The sequence below is a fragment of the Cervus canadensis genome, chromosome 1 (assembly GCF_019320065.1).
Source record: "Cervus canadensis isolate Bull #8, Minnesota chromosome 1, ASM1932006v1, whole genome shotgun sequence".
NCBI lineage: Eukaryota > Metazoa > Chordata > Mammalia > Artiodactyla > Cervidae > Cervus > Cervus canadensis.
In genome coordinates this window covers 70,802,131-70,828,791 of record NC_057386.1, presented here as the reverse complement: position 1 = coordinate 70,828,791, position 26,661 = coordinate 70,802,131, and the positions used below count along the sequence as shown (strand labels likewise).

At 38.8% G+C, this 26,661-nt stretch overlaps 1 protein-coding gene across 4 annotated transcripts in view; it reads right to left on the bottom strand.

Moving 5' to 3' along the window:
• SLC10A7 (solute carrier family 10 member 7) overlaps window positions 1-26,661 on the bottom strand; it is a 288,285-nt gene that overhangs the window by 115,792 nt on the left and 145,832 nt on the right. The window lies entirely within an intron of this gene.

Below are 26,661 nucleotides of genomic sequence, written 5' to 3'. Positions count from 1 at the left end.
ACAAAAAATAAACCAATACACACAGTGGAAGCCTCTTCTATTTCCTTTTAATACTGCTTTCATTGGAGTGTTCAATGAGGTAAATCACTTGTCACCCAAAAAGCAGACTGCCAATCCTTGGCCAAAGCTGATATCATGAGATCCACAGATTGAGCAAAATATCAGGGTACTCTGTAATTCTAACTTTGTTCATTATATTAAGATCACATTATTATAGCTTAAGATCAGCAAACAGAGCTTTCCTTGTGGCTCTGTGGTGAAGAATCTACCTACCAAGGCAGGAGACATGGGTTCGACCCCTGATCCGGGAAGATCCCACATGCCAAGAAGCAACTAAGTCCTCGTACCACAACTATTGAGCCTGTGCTCTAGAGACCAGGAACCGCAACTACTGAAACCTGTGCCCCAGAGCCCATGCTCCACAACAAGAGAAACTACTGCAGTGAGAAGTCTGTGTATTGTAACTAGAGAAAAGTGCATGCAGCAACAAAGACACAGCGCAGCCAAAAATAAATAAATAAATAAAATTATTTTAAAATCCAGTAAATACAGCAAATTAAAAATTTTGCCCGCAAATTATGGTTCATTAATAATATCTTTCATACTCCTAGAAATCACAAGAAAAATATTATATTTAGATAAACACAATTTAATCAATAGTAAGTCAGAAATTTGCTTCCTTTTCTCAAGTATCTACATATGTATTTTAACAGACATTTTAAATTAAATCATTAAATTAAAACAAAACATTAAATTCAACCTCAGAAGTTTAATAAACCAAAATTTTCTTCTTGTTGACGAATAATGCTTCAAAATTATATGGATGGTTACCAAGTTATCAATATCTCAAAGTTCTGCTGAGTCTCCAAAAGGTGGGTAGGTGTTTATTTACTGTTTCTCAAAAGACAGTAATTTTGTTCAAATGGAACAATGCTTTCAGTTCAGTTCAGTCGTTCAGTCATGTCCGACTCTTTGTGACTCCATGAACCACAGCACGACAGGCCTCCCTGTCCGTCACCAACTCCCGGAGTTCACCCAAACCCATGTCCATCAAGTTGGTGATGCCATCCAACCATCTCATCCTCTTTTGTCCCCTATCTCCTCCTACTCTCAATCTTTCCCAGCGTCAGGGTCTTTTCAAATGAGTCAGCTCTTCGCATCAGGTGGCCAAAGTATTGGAGTTTCAGCTTCAACATCAGTCCTTCCAATGAACACCCAGGACTGATCTCCTTTAGGATGGACTGGTTGGATCTCCTTGCAGTCCAAGGGACTCTCAAGAGTCTTCTCCAATACCACAGTTCAAAAGCATCAATTCTTTGGTGCTCAGCTTTCTTTAGAGTCCAATTCTCACATCCATACATGACCACTGGTAAAACCATAGCCTTAACTAGACGGCCCTTTGTTGGCAAAGTAATGTCTCTGCTTTTTAGTATGCTATTTAGGTTGGTCATAACTTTCCTTCCAAGGAGTAAGCATCTCTTAATTTCATGGCTGCAATCACCATCTGCAGTGATTTTGGAACCCAGAAAAATAAGGTCAGCCACTGTTTCCCCATCTATTTGCCATGAAGTGATGGGACCGGATGCCATGATCTTAAGTTTTCTGAATGTTGAGCTTTAAGCCAACTTTTTCACTCTCCTCTTTCACTTTCATGAAGAGGCTCTTTAGTTCTTCTTCACTTTCTGCCATAAGGGTGGTGTCAATGCTTTAGGCACTCAAATTCTGGAGTCAGAGAGTCAGAACTCTGTTTCCCATTAACCAGGAGGACTGTAGGAGGTTTTTTTTTGTTTCTTTTTTTACAGTTACAATTTTAAGGATCATTGTAGGGTCACATACTGTTACAAGAAATAATGCAGAGAATCTGTGGAACCTTCATTCCATTTTCCCCAGTGCTAACATCTTGCACAAATTTAGTACAATACCACAACCAGGAAACTGGCAGTGATACAATCACCCATCTTATGCAGAGTTTACCGGAGTTTTTTTTTTTTTTTTTTGGTCTGTTTGTTTATATTTTCTACTTTTCCCTTTTATTTATTTATTTTCAATTCTTTTTTTTTTTTTTTAATTGGAGTACCTGCCTGCCAAGGCAGGAAGCATAAGAGACACGGGTTCAAGCCCTGGGTCAAGAAGATCCCCTAGAGGAGGGCATGGCAACTCACTCTGTTGGGGGAAGCACACTGATTGAAACCGCCTGCCCTGGCCAGGCACCATAGTGACCATTTGCATGAGCTGTTTTAGGACAGGAGATCCTGGTAAGGAACGTGGAACTAATAAGCCACCACCAACCAGAAGAGTTTAGGAAAGATCAAAAGGAGACACCACGTGTCCGACCGCCTCCCAGAATCCTTCTTGCTGGCATCCATCTTGGCTGAACAAGGCGTGCACCACCAGGAAGGACTCTGAGTCAGAATGACTGGCTAAAGACAACCCGGAAACTAATCCCATCACCATAAAACCCGAGGCTGTGAGCCAGGTGGCAGACCAGTTCTCCTGGTTTCCCTCACCCCGCTGCTCTCTGCCCAGGTGCCCTTTGCCAATAAAATCTCTTGCTTTGTCAGCACATGTGTCTCCTTGGACAATTCATTTCTGAGTGTTAGACAAGAGCCCAGTTTCAGGCCCTGGAAAGGGCCCCCCTTCCTGTAACAACTCCAGTATTCTTGCCTGGAGAATCCCATGGACAGAGAACCCTGGCAGGCTATAGTCCAAGGAGTCAGACACGATTGAGGGACTAACACACACATATACATATGTATGTGTATATATATATAAAATCTTCTTCAGATTCTCTTCCCTTATAGGTAATTACAAAATACTGAGTATAGTTCCCTGTGCTATACAGTAGGTCCTTATATATATAGTAGTGTGTATATGTTATTCCCAACCTCCTAAGTTGTCCCAGATATACATGGAATTGTTCATGTGTGTATAATTGTATGTAAGTCTGTTAACATGTGCAGTAGATTTCTGTGGCGACCACCACAGTCTAGGGACAGAACATCTCACTGAGCATGGTATTTAATGTCTTGATAGCCCTCTGCAGTAAAACTCACAGAATTCAGCTTTATAGGCTTTATACCAAAATCTTGGGGCCAGATGGCTTTCAGTGTTTTTCACATTTATGAAACGTTATCCCCTGGAGAAGGGCATGGCAACCCACTCCAGTATTCTTGCCTGGAGAATCCCATGGACAGAGGAGCCTGGTGGGTTATAGTCCATAGGGTTGCAAAGAATAGAACATGACTGAAGCAATTCAGCACGCATATGGTGTATATATATTTTAAGTAAACATTCCAGTAAGCTCTAGGGAAGAATTCTATAATTAAGTACACTACCTATTTCTCTAGCAAAATATATTAATATTCATATTTAATGAGATAAATAAAGTGGAAAAACAGCCTCATATCATTTTAGGTCAGACTGCCCTGACCCAGACTCTTTCTGTTTTGTTCTTGGTTTTCAGAGCTTTTCTGTTACTAGATGTGGTCATGGAGTGAAAGACCTGTGTTCTCCCTTTGTGGGGCTGCAGTGAGTATTAAATAATAACACAAGGAGAGCACAACCCACACTTAACCATACTCAGTTGTCAATGACCCCTCTTGTTATCAATATTATTATGATTTTGCCAGACCAGAAAATATATTAAATCGTTACAAGAGTTGATTGCTGTTTGATAGAATTCCAAGTGAATTTTGCCTTGTTAGGTATCCTTTTCTCTACTGTATAAATTCTTTATAATGGACCTTTACTATTATGAAATAGTTTTATACAGCTTAAGAAAATACTTTTTTCCCTTCATTTAAAAGGATTTACTTTCTTAACTATTTCCTTCTAGATTTTCTTAATCTTGCCTTTTATCACATAGACAAAAATTCTTCTGAGTTCCCTGTGTTGAAACGTTCTTGGGTTAAAAATTCATTAGAGGCAAAGAAACTTTATTCTTTGACTCTGTAATCAGATATTTTTTTTTCTCTTCTGAGCAATTTATAAGCAAAGCATTTTTTTTTTTTTGTACTGCTATGAATACTAAAAAACATGGGTTGGCCAATCTACAAGGTATTTCTGTAGTTCCTGAGTTACTGGAATGTATTTATAGATCTGTGAGCTGTTTAATACCATAACAGTGAGATACCAAGATGAACACGAACATTCTCACACTAAACAGTTATAGTCTTTGCCCCCATAAAAATATTTAAAAACCATAACTAAAAACCAAAAACAATACAAGACAAAAGAAAAAAGCAAAAACTTATTTGGCTTCCCTAGTATTGTCCAGTGCACTGCTGTCCATGAGAACTTTCTACAACGATGGAGAAGTTCCAGTCTGCACTGTTTAACACAATAGCCAGTAGCCACATGTAGTTATTTAAACACTTGAAATGTGGCTTTTGCAACCAAGGGCCTGAATTTTTAATTTTATTTAATTTTCTAATTAATTTAAATTTAAATTTAATTAGCCACATGCATTTAGTTACTCATGTATTAGGCAGTTCAGGTCAACAAAACGCCGATTGTTTATGAATTCTTTTTCAATGGAGACACTGGATGCCACTTCTATTTTTAAGTGATCTGTAATGTTTTCTATGGGATTAAATTTGGGAGCTCTTTCCTACAATTTCACTTGAAAAGAATCACTGAAAATCAAACTGTCAGAACCTGCATGAATAAAGTTTCTGTTTCATTCTGCTATATTGGTGGGAGATGGCTAAAGAATTCATTGCTTTATCCAACATTTGTGCTTGTCTCTATTATTCTCTGGTTCTATAGGCTGTTCTATCCATCCTGTACTCCCAAGTATGTCTAATAAATAAATATCTCCAAAGTGGCTCCAGGCAGACAAACATTAAAAACAAAACAACAACAAACATAGTCAATAACAAATGAGCCTGCAGTCAGAGAACAAAAGTGGCAAATGGCAAAGCCAAGTTTCTACTCAATATTCTGTAATAACCTATATGGGAAAAGAATCTAAAAAAGAATGTGTGTGTGTGTGTGTGTGTGTGTATATATATTTAAGGATAACTGAATCACTTTACTCTACACCTGAAACTAGGACAACATTGTAAATACACCATACTCTTAAAAAAAAAAAGCCTATTACTGTCAAAAAATAAAAAAGACTTTAAATTCCACCTCAGTACACTGACTCTACTGCTGAGTATTTAAAACTTCACCCAAGTTTTGAACACCTCCAGAAAGCTTTGGTTTCAGCAGTCATTATACCACAGCTCACAATTAACACTGCCAGTCTACTCGCTAACCAATTATTCACTCAGATGTCCAGCATTCCTTTGGAGCCCTTTCCTTCCACATCACCATGGTTAAGGAGATGACATGTGCCTGTGTACTTTTCAGAACGGAGGGCAGACTTTAAGTGGGTTTTAACACTAAATGAGAACAAGGGTTAGGGAAGAGAAATCAGCCCTTTTAGTCAAAGTACAGCTTCGGGCGAGCTGCAGGCAGCACACAGCATGAGAGAATCTGGTTCCAGAAAGTGCCCATGTGTTGACAGCTGAGTAAGAGTTTGAAGGCTTAGTGGCACAAATGTTCTGTCACTGGTACTGTTACCCAGGGCTTTGCTTCACCAGAACTGCCAAAAACTCCCAACTTGTTGACAACCAAAGAAGGAAAATGAATTCACTCTAGACTTTGACATTAAATTAGCGAGTTATTTTTACCTAAGTAGTCACCCTGCACTGACTTGATTAACTGAAGAAAATGAAGGGTCATTTTGTCCAGCCGGAAACTTTAAAGGAGTGAGACCAGAGACCATGAGAGAACAAAGCGAGAACCACTTCTTTCTTGAACAAACCCGCTAGATAAGCAGCTGGCGTTGTGTAACATATTTATCAAGTGTAGATTCAATTTATTTCACAGGTAAGAGATCTGCAAGCACAAAGCTCCCCCCAAAGGAAGAATATTCAAAATAATCTGGCAGTAAATTAAAATCACAAAGAGATGCTCCTACCAGTATCTAGAATCACAAGTAGAAAATAAAGATACTGCTGTCTAGCAAACACTTCCAGTATCAACACTCAGCGTTTGAGAATTTTAAAGGTTTACTGGCCATTTCGGTTTTAAGTAAATAATGACAAGCTGTTTGGAATGCTACCCAGCCTATACTAGTCCTTGTCTCTCCTTTAATTCTTGTAGCACCTATAAAGAGCACTAAGTAGTAGTTGATCTTGTATTATGATATACTATCATGATTATCATCACCAAAATGAGAAAGCAAGCCACTGACCACAGGGACTATCTCTCACACATTCCTCCGGCAGGTCTGCTCTAGTCATTAGGAGCATGCGCCCTGGGGCCAGGCATCCTAGGTTCAAATCCCACGCTGCCATTGACTATCTGTGTGACCCTAGCCAAGTTATCTAACCTCTCTGGGCCTAGGTTTCTTTAGCTAACTGGGAATAAACACAGTGTCTACATGTCTTTGTGCTATTGAAAGGATTTTTTATTATGTAATTATAAAGACTGTTTGTGTTATCATAAAGATTAAATAAATTTATCCATGCTAAATGCATGGTACCATTCTTAGCATTTAGTAAATATTCAAAAGATATTGGTTTACACTATTATGAGTAGGGTTTTTTTGAACAAGTATCATTAAAAAATAACAAGACAGCTTTTCTTTTTGCTGGATTGGGGGATGTATTATGGAAACCCTGATGTGAAGCATAAGACAGCTTCATTTTTAAACATCCAATATTGGGTAAATAGAAAGAAAGGCTGATAAAGGAAATGAAGTTATCCTTTGGAATACATCTTTGCCAGTAATATTGACAGGTAAATTCTACCATCCTCAATGATGTTTCTATGAACAGTCACCTTGTGATTTGTATGAGGGCTCTATAGCAGACAAATGAGGCTTATTCCTAAGGCCTGATTACTGCTAGAACATAAAATGAGTAATGTTAGAGGCATTATCTTTGTTATTACAGGGAATGATTTATTCTACACCAGAGCTCAGGAATCCCAATATTAACATATCTTGCAGCAATCAATCATATTCAATTTTGACTTTCAAATCTTTGCAAAACATCAAATGATACTGCTAAGCATACAGCTTAATTGTGGAGACTGCTGATGTGGACGGTAATGCCATTAGTGAGCCCAAAAAGCGAAATCAGCAGTATTGAGCCTGAAAATGAAAGAGGTTGGAATTCTGAAGAAAGAGAGTTAACCCACTGAGTTAAACAAGGTAAACACACTAAAAATAATTTGCAAAACAATTTTCTTCCTGCATTTAATAAACATGTGTCAGAAGAAACAAAAATCACAGAAGCCAAAAGTAAAAAAAAAAAAAGAAAAAATCAATTAAAATAAAGTCACAGGGTATGGTAGAGAATTATTTCTGGCAGTTATTTGATATAATGTGGTTAATATTTCTAGTCAGTCAAATTAACACAATTTTGTCACTGTAGATTTACAGTCACAAAATGCACACACCCAGGAGGCTTATTTTATTCCAAGAATCAGAGAAACAAATTCCTTTCAGGCATAGAACAACTTGACCATTTTCTCCTGAATGTAAGTAATGAAAGAAAAGTCATCCTTCAGAAAACAATGAATTTGCTATACATTCACATCTGGCCATCATCTCATCCTTCCGTGATTTCCCCTTCAAAGTCCTTGGACAAAAACTAGTCCATTTATCGCTCCATTTGTATCAACAGATATGCTTTTATTTCTTATCGGTCTGCCTATTTGTATCATGTGTACTCTGCCATGTTATTGATTGAAAGAAGCTCAGGCAAGATGGTTTCAGCTCATATTCCTAAAGGGAGTCCCCTGAGTAGATTGGTGAGGCACTTAAGGTCAAGTCAGAATTGTCTCTTTCTACATTAAAACTGCAGGGCACAGTGACAAGAAGAATGTAGACTTCTCAAGCATGCCAAGTAAATACCAACATTCAACCTTCATGGTTTTATCTTCCCCCCATGGAGCTCAGAGGTACTTTTCATGGAAAAAAGTTTGGCTTTGTAAAAACAAAAATTACTTCACTTCCTTCTTTCTACTTTCCAGGCTTTCTTCTATCTTTTCCTTTTTTTTTTTTTTCCTTTGGTTTACCTCTCCAAATGGTACTCCTTACGGACAGAAATCAGAAGGCAAATAAAGTCATTAAATCACACCATGACTGGAGAGAAAGAATCTAGTAGCTCTCCTAACACGTTAATCTGGCATTTTCCTGACAATTCATGAGATAATCTGTACACCTTGAATGAGGAGAAAGTAAAGTTAACCACGTTTGCCAACTGTATGCTTAGCACCATAAAAATTTCCGAGATCTGAATTATTGGAAGAACCTCTAAGTTCATTCATCAAATACTATCCAGAGCACATATTATATGCACAGCACTTTTTCTGGAATGCAGGTTTCAAAGGTGGATATCACATGCTTGCCCTCAGGGAATTCACAATTCATTATTTTACAGCATGAAATGTGCTGTGATAGGATGTGAACAAAAAGTCAAAGGACAGAACGACACACATATCACGGCACAAAGAGCTAGAGTGAGACAGACAGGGGTTCAAATCTGTCTTTCTCCACCCACAGAGCGGGGCTCCTGGAAAAGGCATCTACCTTCTTGAACTTCATTTTGTCCAAATGTAACACAGATGTAGTATTATTTATCATACATAGTACTCTTGGTAGATGGTTAATAAACATTAGTTGGCTTTCCTCCTTGGATACAAAGTCAAGGACAATTGATTTGCTCTAAGGGCAGAGAAGATAATGGGACAAGGGGTCAAAGAAAGAGCAGAGTTAAGGTTGGCTTTATAGAAAAAGCTGGATTTCAATAGAGAAGAATGAGAAGTAAGGGATTCTTGGCAAAGAAAGTATCATGAGGGAGGAAAATGGAACTGTACAAAGAATATTTTAAAAAAAAAAGCACATGGTGTGTTTGGGGGGAGCAGAGCAGAGTGGTTATGAGTGGGGATGTAGGGATTAATCTGCCTGAGCTGGAATCATGTTGCCTACTGGGATCCCCTGGGGTAACTTGCTTATTCATTTTCCTCATTTATTACCCACATATAACAATATCTATGTCATAGGGTATATTGAAGATTAAATGGAGAATATATGTATATATCCTCCATATACATGTGTACTGTTGTCGTGTTCAGTTACTCAGTCACGTCCGACTCTCTGCAGTCCCAAGGACTGTAGCCTTCCAGGCTCCTCTGTCTATGTGATTGTCCAGGCAAGAATACTGGAGTGGGTTGCCATGCCCTGCTCTAGGGGACCTTCCCAACCCAGGGATCAAACCAGCATCTCTCAGGTCTCCTGCATTGGCAGGCAGGTTCTTTGTCACTAGCGTCACCAGAGAAGCTTTTATATATATGTATGTAGAGATATATATATAAATCAGTTCACCTCAGTCACTCAGTCATGTCTGACTCTTTGTGACCCTATGGACTCCCTGTCCATCACCAACTCCCAGAGTTTACTCAAACTCACATCCATTGAGTCTATGATGCCATCCAACCATCTCATCCTCTTTTGTCCCCTATCTCCTCCCACCTTCAATCTTTCCCAGCATCAGGTCTTTTCAAATGAGTCAGTTCTTTGCATCAGGTGGCCAAAGTATTGGAGTTTCAGTTTCAGCATTAGTCCTTCTGATGAATATTCAGGACTGATCTCCTTTAGGATTGACTGGTTGGATCTCCTTGCAGTCCAAGGAACTCTCAAGAGTCTTCTCCTACATCACAGTTCAAAAGCATATATATATACTAGAGACCTATTATTATGTCAAAGTGAAAGTCATTCAGTTGTGTCCGACTCATTGCGACCCCATGGACTATACAGTCCATGGAATTCTCCAGGCCAGAATACTGGAATGCGTAGCCTTTCCCTTCTCCAGAGGATCTTCCCAACCCAGAGGTCAAACCCAGGTCTCCTGCATTGCAGGTAGATTCTTTACTAGCTGAGCCACCAGGGAAGCCCATATTATGAGAAAAGTCTCAATAGGCTGGGGATGACTCAAGTGTAAGGGAAACAGAAGAAGTATGGGTGATCAGAGTGATATTTTTCATTTTGCTTTTTGACTCCCAGGCATCTAATTACTTAGTACTCTAAAAGTGATATTTTATCACAAATGGATGAACAGGTTACTTTTATCAGGCGACTCTACGTCTCCTCCCATTACTAAATATGTTTTGGTCCAATGGTTTAGTAAACCTGACTGTGCATCAGACTCTCTTGGGAATCTGATTTTTAAGAAAACAAAAAGCCAAACGAACAAGCAAAAAACAAACACTCTTAGGTCTAAACCTAGAGATTCTTATTCAATAAATTTAAGGTGGAACTGAGGAAATTGTATTTTTAAAAAGTTTCCCTGGTGATTCTGATAAATAGCTAAATGTGGAGACCTTCACTGCAGTGTACTCATAAGCCAGGTCAATATGTTTTACTCTTATTGCCCATTGAATAAAATAACATTTAGCTTATATAACAATAAGAGATTCATAAAAGTGCTGGTCTCCAATTTAATCTTACAGAAAACACTCTGATTAATTGAAAGAAGGCACTAATAAGAGTATAGCTTCTTTGTTAATTAGTTACTGAAGCATTCTGCAAGGATGATGGCATGAAAGAGCTTGAAATGACAGGCAAGTTAACTTTTCATCAAACATTAAAGAAGAAAATAAACTTCTCAGATTAAATATCACAATGCTGCCAAATTAAGTTGTTTCACCAATATTTACTATACTCTCAGATACATTCAAGAGTGTAAATTATGAAATGAGAAGTCTAAGGAATTCATGTTGGTTTCAACACTACTACAGGGAAGATTCAGATTCTGATTGGCCAGAGTCTGTGTGTTCTTTCAATGGATTTGTCTGAAAGAATATCAATCAGCTATATCAGAGAGCTCTATTAGCTTCACAAAATAACTATTTATTTTATTAAGAACACTTATAGCTTCTTAGTCCACCTAAGGGTTTGCTGATTGTCACTGGACAGGAAGTCCTAGAAGAACATTTTAAACAAAATGTTGATTCGAAGTACAAAAAAACATTCCTGGTGTTATAATTTTAATGTAATTTTATGGGATTTACAAATAAACCTCAAGGGCAAGGCAAGATACAAAGGCTGGCAGGGTAAGCCCAGGGACCAGGTCAAGAATGGCCATATTAAGCCCAGATTTTATCCTGAGAGGAAGGAGGAGCAACTCAGGGATTTTAGTGGTAAAATATACATTGTAAAAGAGTCTAATATAGTAGTCATCAACATGAAAACATATTAGAATCACCCAGGAGCTTTTAAAAAATATCAATGTCTACACCCCCTACATCAGTTTCTAATTTAATTGGTCTGGAGTGGGGCCGACACAGCAGAAATTAAAAAACAACAACAATACCCAAGTTATTTTACTGTATGGCCAGGGTTGAGAACTACTGCTCAGACTGGAAGCCTGGAGACCAGCAGGGCCTTGGAGAGAACATGTCCGAAAAAGGGCCTTGGTGATGGAGATGGAGAAACGTGAATAAACTTGACAGATAACTCAGGTGATAGAATGAACAGGATGTATTGAAAAGTGAGGGGAAAATGTGAATCAAAAAATTACCTCCAGGTTCCCCCAGGAAAGGGCTTCCCTGGAGGTTCAGATGGCAAAGAATCGCCTGCAATGCAGGAGACCTGGGTTCAATCCCTGGGTCTTCAATCCACCAGAAGATTCCCTGGAGAAGGGAATGGCTTCCCACTGCAGTATGCTTGCCTCAAGAACCCTATGGACAGAGAAGCCTGGCGGGCTATGGACCATAGCGTCCCAAAGAGTCGAACACGGCTGAGTGACTAACGCTTCCCTGGGAAAATGAACAAACAGTGGCGCTATTCATTGGCCTTCAATGCTATTGGACCCGGGTTTCCATCTGGCTTGTCCAGTTTCTATTTTGAGCCTTTGGCCAAGTTATTCAAAAGTTCTTTTAATCCTATACAAAATGGAGTCAATAGCACTTACTTCATGATAGTAAAGATTATGCAAGATAACGCATGTCCTTTTAGGACCTAGGACAGTGTCTATCACATAAGAGGCGCTTAATAAACGGTTTTCTCTTCCATATTATAACACAGCTACTCCAAGTGCACTCATTTAAATTCCCAAAGGAACTAAATTTCTTTCAAAATGTGAAATTATTTTGGGCTTCCCAGGTGGTACTGATGGTAAAGAACCTGCCTGCCAATGCAGGAGATGCAGGTTCGATCCCCTGGGTCAGGAAGATTCCCTGGAGAAGGAAATGGCTACCCACTCCAGTATGCCTGGAGAATCCCATGGACGGAGGAGCCTGGTGGGCTATGGTCGCAAGGAGTCGGACATGACTGAAGCGACTGAGCACATACGCACACACACGACTTCTACTGCTCAGAAGACGCAAGACACTTAAAGGGATGTCTTGGATGTTGGGAGAGAGTTTACTATCATTTCCAGAAACAAAGATACATTGAGGGAAACCACCTGCTTCTAATTTTGTTAAATTATTTCAAAACAAACAGTAAGAATAGACATGGAAGAGTGGACTGGTTCCAAATTGGAAAAGGAGTACATCAAGTCTGTATATTGTCACCCTGCTTATTTAACTTATATGCAGAGTACATCATGTAAAATGCCAGGCTGTATGAAGCACAAGCTGGAGTCAATTCCTTGGGAGGAATATCAATAATCTCAGATATGCAGATGATACCACCCTTATGGCAGAAACCAAAGAGGAACTAAAGAGCCTCTTGATGAAGGTGAAAGAGGAGACTGAAAAAGCTGGCTTAAATCTCAACATTCATGACATCTAGTCCCATCACTTCATGGCAAATAGACGGGGAAACAATAGAAACAGTGGCTGACTTTATTTTCTTAGGCTCCAAAATCAATTCAGACTGTGACTGCAGCCATGAAATTAAAAGATGCTTGCTCCTTGGAAGAAAAGCTATGGCAAACCTAGACAGTGTATTAAAAAGCAGAGACATCACTTTGTCAACAAAGGTCCATATAGTCAAAGCTCTGGTTTGTCCAATGGTCATGTATGGATGTGAGAGTTAGACCATAAAGAAGGCTGAGCACCAAAAAACTCATGCTTTTGAACTTTTGGAGAAGCCCCTTGAGAGTCCCTTGGACAGCAAGGAGATCAAAGTAGTCAATCCTAAAGGAAATTAGCCCTGAAGATTCATTGGAAGAACTGATGCTGAAGCTGAACCTCCAATATTTTGGCCACCTGATGCAAAGAGTCAACGCATTGGAAAAGACCCTGATGCTGGGAAAGGTTGAAGGCAGGAGGAGAAGGGGGCGACAGAGGATGAGATAGTTGGATGGCATCACCAAATCAACGGACGTGAGTTTGAGCAAACTCCAGGAGATAGTGAAGGACAGGGAAGCCTGGTGTGCTGCAGTCGATGGGGTTGCAATGAGTTGGATATGACTAAGTAACTGAACAACAACAACAACAAAAGGATAGACAAAAGTACTTGATAATGAAAGGCTGATTTTAGGAAAAGCATTCTAGTTTCAATTTATAAAAACAGGGTGTCTGAACACCTGGAGGAATGCTCTCACCTCCTGGCCTTTGCACTGGCTGTTCTCTTTGCCTGGAATTTTCTTGACTACAAATGTTCATAACTAACTCCCACGATAGCCCTCAAGTTTTTGCTGTTCTTAAATGAGGTCAACTGATCACCCCGCTTCAATCACAACCTCCCCATCTCTGCCTCAATGTTTCTGGCTTCTTTAACCTATTAAACTCTTCTTTTTGTTTTTCTGTGGCTATTATCTCTTTTTAACAAACTGCATAATTTATTTATTTTTTATTGTCAGTCTATTCTCTATAGGCTGTAAACTCCACGAGGGCAGAAATAACTTGTTTTGTTAAATTATTATTAATATTATTATACCAAAGACCTAGAATAGTGCCTGGCACAAAGAATAGAATGAACATCTGTTGAATAATAAGAGTTACAAATTGCCCACAAAATTCACAAGCCATTGAGGTACATGCCAGTATCATAAGTGAGAATGCCAAGTCATCAAAACTGGGTATAAAAAGAAAAGGATAGGTGAAAGCATTGCTGAAACTAGAAATTTTTGTTAACTAGTACCAATCAGAGCTCTGTTCTTCAAGTATTTGTGCCAGGACTAGTGGAAAACAGGAAAGATGATGCGTTTTAGGGGGAAAACTAGCTTTGGAAGCACTACACATGATCAAGGGGTGAAAACAGAGATTAGGATTGAAGAGTTTTTTCTTTTCTTTTTTTTTTTTTTGGCTGCACCACAGCATGCAGGATCTTAGTTTCCAGACCAGGGGTCAAACCCATGCCCCCTGAAGTAGAAGTATGAAGCATTAACCACTATACTACTAGGGAAGTCCCAAGAGTTTGCCATTTCGCTTGTAAGTATGTGGGGATGCTTTCTTGTGCCAAAGGAGGAAATAAAATATACTTTCTTAACAAAAACTTATCAAGGATCCCACCTGTCTAGCCATGCTGTGCTTAGACTGTGCTCAGACGCAGTCATGTCTGACTCTGTGATCCCACAGACTGTATCCCACCAGGCTTCTTTGCCATGGGATTTTCCAAGCAAGACTACTAGAGTGCGTTGCCATTTCCTCTTCCAGGGGATCTTCCAGACCCAGGGATCAAACCTGCATCTCTTACATCTCCTGCATTAGCAAGCAGATTCTCTACCATTAGTGCCATAACCAGAGAAAATATTATAACTTATATCAGACTCTCTCCCTCCCTCTGTCTCTTTCTTTGTTTCTAAAAGCAGGAGAGAATGATGATAATATTCTGGTCTTTGATAAAAACATAATTCACAATCCAGCCCTGATTTCCTAATCCACAGAAAACTGTGACTCACAGAAATGACCACTCTTTCTTTCAAGTGAACCATAGCTGCCTTGAAGGGCACAATCAAGCAAGATTACCAGGGCACCAAGGACTGCCTAGGTGGGAACGGCTTTATGAATTGCCACGGAAGAAATTAAATTACTTTGTAATGCTCTACTTTCATTATAGAGAACACACAAAAAAGAAAGGTGTTCGAGTCATTCCATTTGGCGTGGATTTCATGATATGTCTGTTTTCTAAAGATTTCCAGGAGGTAAGAGTAAAATAAATGGGGCTTAGGCAACTCTAGAGAATATAGATTAAGACAGAGAAAATGCCAAACCAAATAAGCCTGAAGTCATTTAACAAAGCAGCGCCTGTTGATTGATTTATATTTGGTTTTGTAATGGGATTGCACACAGACTCCACTCGGCCCAACTTCCTGTTCTTCACATTTGAGCCCCATCCTTGGCAACTGAAAGCCCAATGGGGAGCCTGATGATAGAAGATCAGATAATCTGCAAAGCAGATAATCTGTTTCTCACAATTGAGTATTAGAACAGCCAAGTGGGCCACCTGAGCCCCTACAATATACCCTTTCCAGGCCCACAAACAGAGCCTCTCAGGTTATTGACCTGAGCCCAGAGGCATCGTGGAGGTTCACAATTAAAAGGCTTTGACCCAACTTCTGACCTCAATGTCTGCTTCCTGTGGAGAGAGTCTGAACTGGCCTAACAGAATTGCAGACTTAGGAATGCTACCGAAATTACTTTCATTCTATCTTCCAGTTCACAGAACCATTAGGAACGTATTTGTTCAGATATATGCTGGCCCACCAGCTCAAAACAGTTCATATTAGTCTTTGTTATAGTGTTCTCAACATTACTTACCCTTTATTCCTATCAAAAGTGACAATCTTTGCTTTAACATGTGTAATATGTTGTTTGCAGCTTCAGCTCTATGCTTGAACACTTGATCGATGAATATGACATCATTTATTGATGCAGATTTATCAGAAACTTCAGCAAGATCATCAGTACAAACAGGTCTTAGAGGAACAAGACCTCCAAAAACAAAGTTACTGGTTATCTTAATATTGCAATTGCTGTTGCTGGTAGAAAAAAAATGTATATTCAAACCCATGACAGCTGATCTAAAATGAAACAAATATTTAATCTCATTTAATTGCCCTGAAGTTGCCCGATAACTAAGAGGATCAGAAAATTGAGAAATAAGCATCTTCAAGATGAAACCCCAATGTTGACAACCTCTCAGGCAGAAGAAAAATTTTAAATGGACTGTTAACTCTAGCAAGTATTTTGTTCTAAATCATTATACTCTTTCTATACTGTTAATTCTTTTCAAAGAACATGGCCATCAGAGACTATAATCTTTCACTGTGTATTTCCAGACCATCCCACTGTTTGAATATTGAACTAGATCTATCACTCCAGGCATCTGGCTCAGATGGTAAAGAATCTGCCTGCAATTCAGGAGAGCTAGGTTCAGTCCCTGCGTCAGGAAGATCTCCTGAAGAAGGGAATGGCAACCCATCCCAATATTCTCGCCTGGAGAATTCTATGGACACAGAAGTCTGGTGGGCTACAGCCGATGGAGTCGCAGAGTTGGACATGACTGAGTGATTCTCATCACTTCACTTCATATCACTCCAAGCTGAAAGACAGAAAATTTCTGATAAATTGAAGAATGGCCCCAGATCTTGTCAAATTACACAGTTCAGAGATCATTCAGTGATTCAAACTACACAAATATCAGCTTGTCAAAAAATTATCGATGTGTGTGTATTGCTTGTGTGTGTGTGTGTGTACAAGAATATGAGTGAGTAATCAAAGAGACCGAGCTCCTCTGTTTTAGAAAGGGGTTGGAGCAAAATTTGATATCCACAGAAGAAAACTATCCAAAGTACATGTTTCAGATATCTGGTGGTTCAGGAGTAAAGAATCTGCCTGCCAAGCCAGAAGATGGAAGTTTGATCCTTGGGTCAGGAAGACCCCCTAGGGAAGGAAATGGCAACCCACTCCAGGATTCTTGCCTGGGAAATCCTATGGACAGAGGAGCCCGGCAGGCTACAGTCCATGGGGTGGCAAAGAGTTGGACACAACTTAGCGACCAAATAACAACAATAAAAATATATAACAAGTCAAATAAAATTCTGTCTAAACCTAAGTGTACTCCATTAGTGATAATTTCTCCAGATCAACTTACAATCCTATCAGAAGGAAGAAAAAAATCAACATCAATAATAAAAAATAAGAAAAAAAAAAAGATCCCCAGATCACAAATCTTGGGGCATATGTGAATTTTCAGAGGAGTCACATAGGACACCTGAGTGTTAACCACGGACTTACTTATCAAATAAAAATGTGGTAGCAAGTCTGTGATATTATGTGAATTGTACTTGCCAAAGGATGATTATGTAGTTTTTGGTAAGTAGAGAGTTTTTTTTTTAATTTCTTTATTTTAATTGGAGGATAATTACTTTATAGTATTGGGTTGTAATAATGATGATGGGTTTTGCCATATGTCAACATGAATTGGCCATAGGCATACATGTGTCCCTTCCCTCCTGAATCTCCCTCCCACCTCCCTCCTCACCTCATCTTTCCAGGTATTTGAGAGAATAGCATTGAAACATACATGTTACCATATGTAAAACAGCCAGTCAAAGCTTGATGTATGATGCAAGGAACCCAAAGCCAGTGCTCTGTGAAATAGAGTTTTGCTGTATAAAAGTTACTTGCCATCAATGTGCAAACCACTACACTTAGGTTAAGTGTTTTCAAATCAGCCAGTTTCTGCCAACAGTTCTTTTTCACAATGTATACCTAGTTTCAAGTCAACAAATGCTTTTTGATCACCTACTGTATACAGGGCACTAGATTAGACACTGCTAAAAGTAGAAGGATAAATTGCGTCACAATTCAGAATACAGGAAATCTGAGAGTCTATTAAAAATTAACCCATTTGATCTGTATTTAGAATTACTGTATCAGTGCACAGAAATATATAAAAAATGGTATCTCTATATAAATACATCATATGATTTTTTTTCCCTACTTTTCCTTTTTTAACATTACTAACACTCTATTTAGGGAATAAAGTAATCAGTATACTCACAGAAACATTTAATTAGTTAGGATGTCATTCATGGACATTCCCATAATTTCAAAAACTTGATAATTTAGAGGAAAGATATTTAGGTCTTTTTATGAAACTTAAACAGCTCCAGAGTCCCTAAGGAGTGAAGAAATGCTGGCCTTCATTTTGGCAAACTTTTCAATTCATGCCAGATCACTCATTCAACTGGAATTTTATCAGCAAGAACAGATCCAGTTTTTGTGGGATCCAAAGCCGATACAATCTGGGGGCTCTTCTTTAAGAAAGGAATGCAAAATTAGTTCCAGGGAGAGGGGCTAAAAAGTTTAAGCTTCATTAGCTTCTGAGCAAATCTGTCTCTGGTTTTCAGTCATCAATAATGAGCTTTTGCTAATGACATGATGTAAAACAGAGCAACAAGTATCTGAAACTTAAATTGGGGCGGAAACATATTTCTCTGAAATTGAATTATAGGAGCTATGTGGACTTTTGTGAAAATGAGCTCCTGAGATACTGGCCTCTCCCAGAAACCTCTAACGTTACAATGCACAGCATCAGGAGAAGGCTCAATGTTAATCACTCATTTCCCCTTTCAATCTGTCTCAATTACTGTTATGGGATGCTTCAATTAGTCATTCTCCTTCTCTCCAGGGATTGGGAGAGATCACAGATAACTCATCCCAAATAGACTTCACAATGTGAATCCCTCCACCCCGCTAAAGAAAAATCTTTTCTGGAGACAAGCGAGATTTGCTATCATCCACTCTGTACTCTGTCAATGCCACTTTCTCATCAGACAAAGAGAAGCCGTAAGTCTTCTGGGATGCTGAACCTTCCTTTCCCTTCCCCCAGGGGAGTGAATTCTGCTTCTCTCACACGTTCAGCCCAAGGCAGCCATAGGCAATTGTTTCTAAAACTGCTCTTGGATGGCCCTTTCCAGAAGGTAGCCCCTGAGACAGACAACCATATTATCAGTCACCTAGACAGCATTTGGAGAAGGAAATGGCAACCGACTCCACTGTTCTTGCCTAGAGAATCCCAGAGACGGGGGAGCCTGGTGGGCTGCTGTCTGTGGGGTCGCATAGAGTCGGACATAACTGAAGTGACTTAGCAGCAGCAGCAGCAGACAGCATTTACCCCTTTTTATATGTCTGCTTTCCATCTGTTGTAAGAAGACTATTTAGCCCTAGAGTCTAAAATCTGTGAAAAGAGGTATTCAATATCTCTTTAAGATGTAGGTATGGTATCAGTGATAGAATGATCTCTCTTCATTTCCAAGGCAAACCATTCATATGATAGTTATCCAGGTCTATGCCTCAACCACTAATGCCAAAGAAGCTGAAGTTGAATGGTTTTGTGAGAAACTACAAAACCTTCTAGAACTAACACCAAAAAAAAAAAAAAGATGTCCTTTTCATCATAGGGAACTAGAATGCAAAAGTAGGAACTCAAAAGATACCTGAAGTAACAGGCAAGTTTGGCCGTGGAGTACAAATGAAGTTGGGAAAAGGCTAACAGAGTTTTGCCAAGAGAACGCACTGCTCATAGCAAACACCCTCTTCCAACAATACAAGAGGTGATGCTACACATGGACATCACCAGATGGTCAATACCGAAATCAGATTGATTATATTCTTTGTAGCCAAAGATGGAGAAGTTCCATACAGTCAGCAAAAACAAGATCGGGAGCTGACTGTGGCTCAGATCATGAACTCCTTGTTGCCAAATTCAGACTTAAACTGAAGAAAGTAGGGAAAACAACTACACCATTCAGGTATGACCTAAATCAAACCTTATGATTAAACAGTGGAAGTGACAAATAGATTCAAGGGATTAGATCTGATAAACAGAGTGCCTGAAGAACTATGGATGGAGGTTCGTGACATTCTATAGGAGGCAGTGATCAAGACCATCCCCAAGGAAAAGAAATGCAAAAAGGCAAAATGGTTGTCTGAGGAGGGCTTACAAATAGCTGAGAAAAGAACAGACACAAAAGGCAAAGGAGAAAAGGAAAGATATACCCACTGAATGCAGAGTTCCAAAGAACAGCAAGGAGAGATAAGAAAGCCTTCCTCAGTGATCAATGCAAATAAATAGAGGAAAACAATAGGATGGGAAAGACTAGAGATCTCTTCAAGAAAATTAGAGATACCAAGGGAACATTTCATGCAAAGATGAGCACAATAAAGGACAGAAACAGTATGGACCTAACAGAAGCAGAAGTTATTAAGAAGAGGTAGCAAGAATACACAGAAGAACTACTTAAAAAATAAATATTTTAATGACCCAGATAACCATGATGGTGTGATCACTCACCTAGAGCCAGACAACCTGGAATTCAAAAACAAGTGGGCCTTACAAAGCATCACTACGAACAAAGCTAGTGCAGGTGATAGAATTCCAGTTGAGCTATTTCAAATCCTAAAAGATGATGCTGTGAAAGTGCTGCACTCAATATGCCAGCAAACCTGGAAAACTCAGCAGTGGCCACAGGACTGGAAAAGGTCAGTTTTCATTCCAATCTCAAAGAAAGGCAATGCCAAAGAATGTTCAAACTACTGCACAGTTGCACTCATCTCACACGATAGCAAAGTAATGCTCAAAATTCTCCAAGCCAGGCTTCAACAGTATGTGAACCGAGAACTTCCAGATGTTCAAGCTGGATTTAGAAAAGGCAGAAGAAGCAGAAATCAAATGACCAACATCTGCTGGATCGTAGAAAAAGCAAGGCAGTTTTAGAGAAATATCTACTTCTGGTTTATCAACTTTGCCAAAGCCTTTGACCGTGTATATCCCTACAAACTGAGGAAAATTCTAAAAGAGATGGGAATACCACACCACCTTACCTGCCTCCTGAGAAATCTGTATACAGGTCAAGAAGCAACAGTTAAAACCGGACATGGAACAATGGACTGGTTCCAAATTGGAAAAGGAGTACATCAAGGCTGTATATTGTCACCCTGCTTATTTAACTTACATGCAGAGTACATCATGCAAAATGCCGGGCTGGATGAAGCACAAGTTGGAATAAAGATTGCCGGGAGAAACATCAATGATCTCAGATATACAGGTGACACCACCCTTATGGTAGAAAGTGAAGAGGAACTAAAGAGCCTATTGATGAAAGTGAAAGAGGAGAGTGAAGAAGTTGGCTTAAAATTAAACATTCAAAAAACTAAGATCATGGTATCTGGTCCCATTGCTTCTTGGCAAATACATGGGGAAACAATGGAAACAGTGACAGACTTTATTCTTTTGGGCTCCAAAATCACTTTAGATGGTGACTGCAGCCAAAAAGCAGAGAAACAACTTTGCCAACCAAGGTCTGTTTAGTCACAGCTATGGCTTTTCCTGTAGTCATATATAGATGTGAGAGTTGGGTCATAGAAATCTGAGTGCTGAAGAATTGATGCTTTTGAACTGTGGTGTTGGAGAAGAGTCTGGAGAGTCCCTTGGACTGCAAGGAGGTCAAACCAGGAAATTGTTAAGGAAATCAGTCCTGAATATTCATTGCAAGGACTGATGCTGAAGCTGAAGCTCCAATACTTTGGCCCCCTGATGTGAAGAACTGACTCATTGGGAAAGACCCTGATGCTGGGAAAGATTGAAGGCAGGAGGAAAACGTGATGACAGAGGATGAGATGGTTAGATGGCATCATTGAGTCAATGGACATGAGTTTGAGCAAGCTCTGGGAGCTGGTGATGGACAGGGAAGCCTGGCATGCTGCAGTCCATGGGGTCGCAGAGTCAGGCACGACTGAGTGACTGAACTGACTGATGGTAGCAGTATTTTACAGATGATCACATGGAAAATAATGATTTCTAAGCCCAGAAAGAGGAGTGACTCCTGTCATCAGACAAAGCATTGGTGACGTTGCTCAGTTGTGTCTGACTCTTTCCAACCCCATGGGCTCCTCCTACCAGGCTCCTCCATCCATGGGATTTTCAAGGCAAGAGTACTGGAGTAGGTTGCTATTTCCTTCACCAAGACAAAGCATTGGATCTCTCTAAAAATAAATGATTACCAAAATGTCTACATAACTAGAAATCGTTTATCCATTCATAAAGGTTATTTTATCTGATTGCTAATGACACTTATAAATGGATAAAAGATTTCTAGTTATGTAGACATTTTACATTTTGGTCATCATTTATTTTCCTGGAGAAGGAGACTAAATGAGCTCAAGGACTGTGTGTGAAACGGTCTATTTCTGATTGATCATTTCTTCTTTTATGCTATCACTGGATTTACACTATTACAGTACTCGTGTAATGCTGTAATTATTGGGATGGTCAAAAAGTTTGCTCGGGTTTTCCTATAAGATCCTACGAAAAACCCAAAAGAAGTTTTTGACCAATCTAATACTTTTTCTCATGACTGTTGTACCCACAGACTATAAACTCCCAAAGCTGGGGTGCAGGGGGAGCACTGAGACTGTCTTCATTTTTGCCTCCTTAGTGATGAGTAGAGTGCTGACACATAGTAAGCACTCAATGAGCAGATTTACTGAAATCATGGATAACAGTAGATGGTGAGATTTCAAAGTTTTAAAATTTGAATTGGAATTTCGCTCTTCAATTAAACATGAATGGCAGGGAGTCCAATATTTTAGGAATCAATGTGGCATTTTGAAAATCAAATAATGAGGCTACTATATAAAGAGCAACCACAAAAGATGTTCTCTACGGAACTGAGCAATGCTAAATATGGAATGATTCTTTTTTAATACATACTAAATTTTTCTTTCTAGAAAAACTTTTCAAAACCTAGAGAGTAAACATAGTCCAGATGTTTTTTAAAAATTATATCATTTATTTCAAATTTCTTATAAGAATGATACCTTAAGTCCTGACTTTCCTTTTCATAACCATTTGCAGTTTTCACACATGAGAAAAATAGAAAACTAGGGCTTATGAAACTCTCCCCTATTATGAGCCAAGATACCTCAGGACAGAATTATATACATATTGAGAGGATAGAAAGAGGAGGATTAAATCTAGTCAATATCAATGTCACTTTCCTTGATATCTTCTCATCTCTTCTTGGTATCATCTCCTCTTTGCAGGGCTCCAATTTCTTTTTGCAAACAGGCCTCAAAAACAATTCAACGTTCAATTTGTCTCCTTATCTAGTCTGTGCTTCACTCTCTCATCACACAACTTAAGTATTTTTACTGTATTAGCGACCATTGTAGCATATGCTTACAATCACGACTTTAGAAGGTAGAGGGAAGCAATTAGACAAGATTGGCAAGTTGGCTCAAGCTGATTCTAGGAGACTATATGACTCTATAATAATATTATTTTACATAATATTTACATATTTATCATTTTGATTCAGGTACTGCTTCAAGTGCTCTGCATATTAAAAAAAAAAAAAACTTTCAACTCCCCATAAGATAGCTTCTACTGTTGTTCTCTATTAAAGCTGAAACATATGAGGCTCAGAAGGACTGACAGCTAATTTCACTGATTCAATCTCAATCTGCTTTCAGAGTCTGTTCTCTATAAATAAGGATAAACAGCAAAGTAACAATAATAGTAAACACTTAGGCAGTACTTATTAGATGCTGGGCATGTTCTAAGTACTCATACATATTTATTCACTATTGAAGAGTCAACATTAGACTGAAAGTCAGAGAGACCAGAATCCCAGTCTAAGTTCTGGTGCTGATTAACTCTGAAACTTGGGGGAAATCACCTCAGTCTCTCTGGGTCTCATTTTCCACAGATACACATTTAAGGTATTGTACAGATGATCTCTGAGGACTAACATCAAATTTATAGTTGGCCCACTCACAACAGGACAGAAGAGGCCTTTGAGATGAGTGTTGGGGATACTAGAATGAAATTATATTCTTGCTCTCAAAAAAGCTGTATACTAAGTCAAACAACATCAATCACTTAAGACCCCAAAGATCTCACATGGTTCTCAAAACAGCCCACTGGTGGATTAACACAGAAAGCAGCACTCCATTTGGCAACTGCTATGACTGAACTGTGTCCTCCCCACCCCAAGTGCATATGTTGAGTCCCTAGTTCCCACTGCGACAGCATTGTGATAGGGACTTCAGGATGTAATTAAGGTTAAATCAGGGCATATACGGTCTTAATAGTGCTGGTGCCTTGCAACAGAGGAAGAGGCAGTAGAGATCTCTATACCTCTCTCTCCACCTTGTGTGGACACAGTGAGAAGGTGGCCATACACAGGCAAGAAGTAGATTCTTCTCGAGGAACTGAATCAGTCAACACCTTGATTTTGAACTTCCTATCCACTGTGAGGAATAAATTTATGTTGTTTAAGCCACCCAGTCTACAGCATTTTGTTAAAAGCAGCCTGAGAACACTGAGTAATAAAATAAAATTCCCAGAAGCTATAAAGGAAGAGACTGCTAAATCTAATTGCATATTAAACAACAAATTTGTATGAAAAAATACAGTCAAAAGATAAATGAATAAAAAAATTTGCTACATATTATTATTATATAAATAGCTTATGAAATCAATACAAATGATTAATGGTTAAATTGGTAAAAAAAAAAAAAGATATGAACATTTTTGTATCTTCGGATGCCTAGCACAATTCCTTGAGAGAAACTGATGGTAAAGAAGCTGATGATTGAACTAAAAAATAATAATAAACTCTTAGGTTTTTAAAAGCACATAATATACAGATAGATATACATATATGGATGTATATAGTGATTTAAGGTTAATTTTACATATAGAATTTTATAGGAATATAAAATCAGAATATTGCATTAAAAAAGAAAAGGTTACATAAAAGTTAATGAACACTTTAAAAATGGCTCAACATCACTTATAATCAACAATAAATAAGCAATGCCATAATAAAGAATTGATAAATACACATCTAAACAAGATACTTTCTCTTAACAAATTTACAAGTTGGTAACACCCACTATTGTTGAGCATGTGGTGAACTCTCACACTGTTGAAAGGAAGGTAAATGACAGAACCTTTTAAAAGGAAAATTTTCAAAAGTTAAAAATATAAACACTTTATGGTCCAGCAATTCTACTTCTAGGAATTATTTATAATAACATGCTCCAAAACCGACCAACCAACCAACCAACCAAGATAAATGCATATTAATGTTCATGATCAGTTATTCATAACAGTAAATAACTAAAAAAAACTTTACATATTCATTCATGGAAAATTATTTAAAGCCATTATGATATACCTTGTCAATTGGACTCTTAAGCAGATGTTTAATAGAACATAGGAAGATTGGATTATGTTAAGGGGAAAAAAGCAAGGCTCCTAATTTTATATATTACCATTTGTGTGAATTTTTGAAAGTCCACATGTACACACATGTGAGCACACACAGATATTATACTGGTATTGTCATAAATATTTTTCTGGTAGACAACACAAGAAACTTAACGATGGCTATCCAGGAGGAAGACAGGAGGCGAGGGGTAGGAGGACGGGGAGTAGTTTTCTCTCCGTGGATGCATCAGGAATACATCTTCAGATGCAGAGGATCTCACAGAGCACCAGCTGAGAGTGGGCAGGAGTCCCCGACCACCCAAAAGGAATATACAGATCCACACAAAACTCGGTCTTCCCTGTTGATGTGGAAGCATGAGATGACACGGGACTTGCTCAATAACACGTTACGTGTACAACCTGGGAGTCTAGAGGAATTTTCCCTATGGTGGGTAATCTTTTGACCCTTGAGAGAAGCAGCAGATAAATGCTCTTTCCTTCTGTCTGGAAGGCCAATCCTCAGATGTAAATGTGTCTGTAACCTCTTGGTGGGTCAAGTGTACGAAAAAGTCAAGCAATCAGTGACGCTGGATACCAAGCAAAAGTCAACTAGGCAACTGACGCGTCCTCCGCTGTTGCTTCACTCTCATTTTCCCTCACTCCTGCCTCTCCTCAGTTATGTTTTCTAATATAATGCTAGCACATAGCCTTTGCTTTCTGGGGGTTCAAGGTAAGAGGGTTTGCAGATATGAAACCTTGACCTACTAGATTCATCTTCCCAACACCAGAGGAATTTGTTGAAGGATGAAGCCAACATAGGTGGGTGAGCATATACTAATCACAAAGAAAAGGAGCTGGGCTCATGGGATTATGTCAATGCTTGGCAATTCCAGACTCCGGTTTCATGAAACAATACAATTTCTTACTGTCTAAGTCAATTAAGTAATTGTATATGCTGTCAATTTCAACTGAAAGTATACTACCTATGTCTTGTTTGATGTTTCAATCATTATTTGTGATTTCTTCCATTAATTTTAATTCCATTTAATTCCACAATGGGAAATAATTGTGAGATTAAACAAATATCTACCCTTTTTTCTTGGCTTCAAAAAAAAACAAACAAAAAAAAAACCAGCAACGTCTTTCCATAAGGAGAGGCCGGGGAAGGATACTTTCATTAATGGTTTTATTTTGTGCGTGCCAGTAATATATATTTAAGAATATAATTCTTACAAACAGAGCATTTATTTAAGAAGTCTTTAAACTATGGGTGTACCTTTAAGAATTTCTAGGGATCAACCACCCTTCCTGAAAAGACTCCCCTGATGTGTTTAACAATCTGTGTGGCAAAATTAAGCTAGCATTTTCTCCTTTCTGCAGCAATTTTTCTTCTACAAACAAACAACACCTGGATCTTTTCTTGCACTCTATCCTTCTCCTTGTTCCCTCAAACGCAATCAATCGCCATGGCCTGTGGATTCTCT